This window comes from Pteropus alecto, unplaced genomic scaffold, assembly GCF_000325575.1.
Source record: "Pteropus alecto unplaced genomic scaffold, ASM32557v1 scaffold131, whole genome shotgun sequence".
Lineage (NCBI taxonomy): Eukaryota > Metazoa > Chordata > Mammalia > Chiroptera > Pteropodidae > Pteropus > Pteropus alecto.
This window is the reverse complement of record NW_006434709.1, coordinates 17,390,815-17,397,396: the sequence shown is the minus strand read 5'-3', so window position 1 is coordinate 17,397,396 and position 6,582 is coordinate 17,390,815.

The window sequence follows — 6,582 nt, the reverse complement described above, 5'->3', positions numbered from 1 at the left end:
TCAACCCCTACTATCTAATACCCCCTTTCCAGCACAGGCTTGCTTCTGCTTCTGGGAAAATACATGATTGGATGTAATCCTATCTTTGTCATTTTTCTCTTTTTAATATGTCTCTTCTGAAAAATGCCTTTCTGCTGGGATGATTCTAAATATTAATTAGATGATATATAGACTATTTTGAAACTATAAAGTGCTATACAAATGTGATTTTTCTTATAGTGCCCTGCTTATTCAGTGTTCCAGACTCAAGTGCATTTCCATCAAAATTCCTTTAGGATCTACTAGGTGAGAGGCAATAAAAAGAAGCATTAATAAATGATGAAAACTAAGTCAAATGTTACAGATGGGTCAATCTAGATGAAGACTGAAAACTAATTACTGGTTTTAGCAAAGTAGAGGTTGTTGGTGAGCTTGAGAAAGTAGTTATAGGAGGCTAATAAAAACAAAATCTGATTAGAATCATTTTAAAAGACAATCAGGAGGAAGAGGAATCAGATACATGACAGGCAACTCTTTTGAGGAGTTTTGCTGTAAAGGAGCAAACAAGTAAGTTGGTAGCTGGGAAAAGACCTAGACTCAAGAACAGGTTTGTTTGTAGGCTGATGAGAAGGATTCAGTAGAGAGAAAAGAAAGATGCTGCAGGACAAAATTACTGGAATGTCTTTGGATAGGAAAATTAAGATAAAATGGGGATGGCCAAAGGCATTGGCATTAGCAACATAGACGGTTCATCTGCTATAATAGGACAGAAGGCAGCACTGCTGGTAGCTGGGCAGGTATGGTGGTGGAGCTTCTGGAAGTTTTCTTTTCATTGATTTCTTTTCCGTAATGAAATAGAAAGCAAAGTCATAAAACTGAGAGTAAGCTGGAGTTAAAATGAGACAGGAAAGGGTATGGAATATTCATCAAGGATGTAGAAGATAAAATGGATTAGACTACTGTGGTATGATTTCTGAGCAGCACTGAGAGCCCAGATGAGGTTAGAGGTCTTTAATTTGGAGATGTGCTATAGGCACAAGGTAGAAGACGATTTGGATTTCCCCAGGACTAAGATTTTACTAAATAAGTACAGAGAAGTAAGAAGGGGCAGGAAAATTTAGGATAAGTGTTATGGAATGGTCATAATGGTTGACTACAGAATTTAAAGGGAAGTGAGGACCTGAGGAGGCTGACAGACAGGGTGAAGGAGGAAGGGTCAACATCGGATGCAAGGACTGTTGGAGTCAGGGAGCAGAAGGAGAGAGCTAACAATAAAAGAGATAGTGGTCAGAGTGTGGAGTTTAAAACTGAGATTATGGCGAGATTGCAGATAATAAAATATAAATATATAAGGTGTAATGACAGTCTTCCCCTAAACAGCTGCTTCCCTTGCTCCCTCACCTCATATAGGTTTCCTTCCCCAAAGTACCTCTCAGGGATATGTCTCCTCATTAGCATATTTAAAATTTTGACTTTCTCAGTTTCACTGGCACTTGGTGTCCCTATTTCTGTTTTATATTTCTCCAAATAACTTTTTGCCATCTCACATTCTATATATATTTATTTACTAATTTAGTTTATTGTATTTCCTCCTCCATTGGTCCCCAATGAGAACCAGAATTTGTGTCTCTTTGTTACCTACAGAATCTTTAGTGAGTAGAACGTTGCCTGTCATGTGGTAGACTAGGCATTGGTTATATTTTTGTTGCATGACTTGAATAAAGCAATTTTATATTTTAATATGGGAATTCTAAAGAACCAAAGAGAATTCATCAAGTTCTCTTATTTTATGGCTTCTTCTGGATAGTTGCATTTTCTGAATAGCTAAGGATGAACTCATGAAGTTTCTATTAACTATTTTTTAATAGAAAGCTAAATAAATGGAAAATATTGAGCTGTTTTTCACCGTAAATTGGATTAAATGGAACACTAATCATTTTTTAACCATTCTAGGTCATAATTATAAGATTATTAGGTTCTTCTGAGATGTGCGCGAATTTTGGTTCCTTTGCAAAAGGTTGTTAGTAATCCCGATACCATAATACTCATAATTCTTTAAGTTATGTCTATTCCTTTTGGCTCCTCTTCTTTGTCATGCCACCAGCTATTACCTTGTGCTACTATGTATGATACACCATTAACAGCTCATTTCACTACCACACCTGTCCCTACTCCATAATTTGCTGTCTTCATATATATATGATACATATATTAGTATATATTATCTATGTATATGTAAGTACAGTTGATATACAGTCTTATATTGGTTTTATTAGTTTCAGGTATATGATATAGTGATTAAACATTTTTATAACTTACAATGTGATCACGGCACTAATTCTAGTAATCATCTGTCATTGTGCAAACTTATCTTCATATATATTTTAGACTAATTTTAAGGGATTTATGTGAAATAAGAAACATTAAGTGAAAGCACGAAGGCCACTCTTATGAAGTTAATGGCTAGAAAACACTGTTTTTTGTTGTTTTTACTACCTACTTCTAGGTTCTTAACCATGTGCTAGAGAAGTAAGACTGATAGAATTGAATTAAGAAGAGATGAGGTGTTACTGTAATTTGGGCCACGTAGTACTTTGACCCCTCAAATCTCCCCCTTTCCATGTGGATGGCTTCCTCTCCATCTAGTCATGTGACCAACTCTATGCAGGTGGAGCTAAACACATAATACCTTATGAAAAAGTGCAAGAAAGAAAAAGGACACCAGTTAAGCTCCTCTGAATAGAAAAACCCAGCTCTTAAAATGTGTCCATTAATTAAAGCTCTATAGCTCCTTAGGACAAAGTTCCATCTGAAGATACATACATTCTTGTTGAATATGCTGAAATATTTTACAAAGAAAGAAAATAGAAAACAGTATGCTCCAGTGATTTTAAGGATAATACCAAGGTCTATGATAAATCTTAAATAATTCACATGAGCTAGATTTAAATAGCACAGGTAATGCGTGCAATAATAGACATTTGGTTACTTAACCAATGTTTTATAGCCGCAAGTAAGACATTTATAATTTTTGTTGTGTGTTGTGTTCAGAGCCTCAGTTCTGCTCTGTACTTTAGGAAAAAATTAGCCATCTAAGAATGTGGAAAGCAGAGTTCTTTTTAATGGTTTCTGATGTGAACTGCCAAGAGTCACAGCCCAGACCATAATGCTTCCTGGATCTCAGTTTCCTCATCTGTAAAATAATCCTGAAAGATTTACTAAGAGTATAAATTCCGGGACACATTGCTGCTGGGTTAAAAGACTGAGGAGGAGTTCTGGATCTACCCAGTAGAGGGCAGTGTTACCTAGACAAGATCTCAGCATGAGTTCAAGACAGATGGAGCAATGGAAGCAGAATTTAGAATACAGAATGGGCAGCTACCTATCTCTCAGTCTTGAGTCACCAGATCACAAATGCTTCTCCACAAAATAGCAATCTCAAGCAAGTGTAGAAATGCACTCCTCCTCAATCATTTGCCACTATTCCCAAAATGGACACATTACTCATTTCTACTGGAATATGAACAGGAATTTAAACTCTTGCAATCTGTGTTGTTTTTCCAAAATTTAAAGTTTGTTCTATGAATACATTCATTTATATAAAATACAGCAGCTTGTCTATACATATTGAACATTTCAAAATTACAGTTGAAAGTAGCAGATTTTTCTCCTGCAAAAATATTTAAGAAGTATTCATAAAGTTTGATTACGTTTAATATCATGCTGAGAGAGGAAAACGTAATTGCACTTTTTAATACACAAATAACAAGTCATTGGTTTGTGGCACATAGATAGTTTCAAAGTCCCAAGTGTCTAATCCATAGTGACAACACTGGTTGAAAATCTGAATCTCAATCAGCCTGCAAAGTTTACACACTACCCCACACTAGAGTGGTCCCTATGGGGGACACTAAGTCTGTCTATGAATGCAAGACCTGTCTGATGGGATAAGACTGATGTACATGAAGGAAAATCGTGGCAGAATCATATAGTTTAAGATAATATGGTAGCACAATTAGATAATTTAAAACACTGTCTGTTTTATTCACATAATAACTCAGTAAAAGGTATGAAAGTATTTGTTGAAAAAGTGAATAAATTAAGGCATCAGTATGAAAGATAGTTAATAGAGAAGTCTTCATCAAGGAGGTACCATTTAACACCAACAACAAAAAATAGGCAATGTATGTAAAAACACGTTAAAATTTCAAAAGCACTATGCATATGTAAGATATTTTATAATTGAAACTTTGGGGGTTCATAGTCCCCTTAAGACCCTGTCCTTGGTGACCTTAGAAAGACATTTTGGTAGAACCCTCCAACTTCTATTCTTAAATCTTTACTGCTGATGGAGGGCCTCCTTACTTTTTTTTTTTTTTTTTTCCTTTCGTGTAACTGCTGAAGCAGGAAGGAGTTAATATAAGAATGATGTAATCCTACCTGGGTCACGAAAGTATCACACACTGTGCAAGTTGCCACCTAGAGAGCAACAAGCTGTCTTTCCATGCAGTGCATCCCCCGTGCTATTCTTGGCTATGAGACTGCTCCCTTTTAGGAGGAATTAAAAGTTCCTCAGATCAGAGAAAGCCTGGCTACTTGAGAGAAAATAAAATCATGCTCTCCCCAACCCCCACCCCTTCTCTTTTGCCTGTAGCAACTATAACTGCAATAAAATGTGAGAGTAGGAACGAATTGCTATGGCAACAAAGTGTACTCTAATAATGAAGATGGTATCTAACAAGCGGGAGCAGCTAGAACTTTAAGGGAGAGGAAAAGGAAGTGTACCTTGAAGCAATAGAAAGAAAAAATGATTAAAAAGTTAAACGTTTTTCATTCTCCAGCCTACATATATTGGCCCATTTAAAAAAGTTGGGTTTGTGTCTTGGCTAACTTCTTCCTAGGATATTCTAACACCCCAAACCAAGGTTTTATAATGCTTTATTTTTTTTATTTTTTGTATCTAGTACATCCTAAAAGCAGGCAGAAGGAGGGATCAGCCCTTTTGAAATAGAAACATGATAAAAATGTGCATTTAGAGGATTCACCGAAATCCGTGTCTCTAGACCCCCTCCTTTATGGACAGGCTTCCCAGAGCTTGGTTCAACTTCTTAGATAAGATAATTCTCTTTGCCACAAGAAATATTTCAGAAAAATGACCACCAAGCCGGTTAAGGGCCTGGAAACAATACGTACCCATCATGACTAGAATGAACATGTAAGTTGAGTATCTTAAGGAAAATAAAGAGGGGCTAGTGAAAATTAGACACTGGGTTGAAGTTGACGGAATTTATGCCACCTACTCTTTCAAAAAATGTAAAGTAAAATATTCAGAATTGGCTAGGTTATACTGCAAAATAAATCAACTACAACATTTTAGTGATTTAATCAACAGAGGTTAGTTAATTCCTCATTCCCAGTATCTGTCAGTCACACCTAGAGAGGGAGCTCAGCTCCATGCCATCCTACTTCTGGGAGCTGAGATGGATTTTGCCAGTTATGGGGACATGGTGAAGAAGAATATCTGAGGGTACTGTGTCAGAGTTAAATGCTCTGATCTACAAGAGATGCATATCACTCATATCACTTCTATCTATAACCCATTGGCTAGAGCAAGCCTGTCCAATTTCAAGACGGGGATAATGAATGTTAATGTTCTCATTGTCTGAAAGAAGAAAAGTAGTTGTAGATGCAAACATTACAAGTCTCTACCACAGTATGAGCGCACCAGGAATGTTTATAGGTGTATAACAAAACTTTTACTTAAGACGTCTGTTTACATTTTCTGGGAAAGTGGCAAGCCATTGTGTTATATAAAAGCAGTTTTATTCCCTCCCACAGTGTGTATATATGAGGACCAGAGTGCTGTGTGTCCCGGGGGGGAATTGGTAGGTAGGCTGCATGATCACTTGGACTCACATTCAAAATTGAAGGGTTCCAGACTCTGACTCTTGGCAAGAGTTTAGCAGCAAAGTTTTGCAAAGGTGTAAGTTGATGCCTTGTCATTTCTCTAAAGGCGAAAAGATGGATATAAGGATAGTTTCAAAATTGGAAAGCCACAAGAACCTCAGGATGGCAGTTAGCAGACTTGATCTCTTCCAGATCTTTGTTAAAGGTGTTTCCCAACTTAAACAAACACACAAACAAAAAAGCAAAGTAAAATAATGCCTATTCTTTCTTTCTTATTTAAATTCTTCAAGCTCAGTTCAACCTCCATTTCTACTCATTTTATTTTTGACCCCCCACTGCACTTATAATCAGCATGCATTTCTTTAAAAAATTAAAGGTTCTCTAACATTCCAGGGATTCCACCTATTTCCCTCACTCAAGATAAGCCCTGTGACAACAGCAATTTTACCTTTCCTCTTGTGCAGTCTCTTCTAACACTGAGCACAGGGCTGTTACAAAGTCGGCAGACAACACATATTTATTGATTATGCCAGTAATTGGAAAGGGAAGAAGACTTTTTATTGAGAACAATGCACCAGGCTAATGCACATACACTTTGGGTAACTATGTTGTCACTGAAAGCTTTAGTTTAAAAGACAGCTCTCTGATGCGGAGTCTATTCCCACTTCAGTTCCTTTAAGCTCCGTCCAGTGAAGT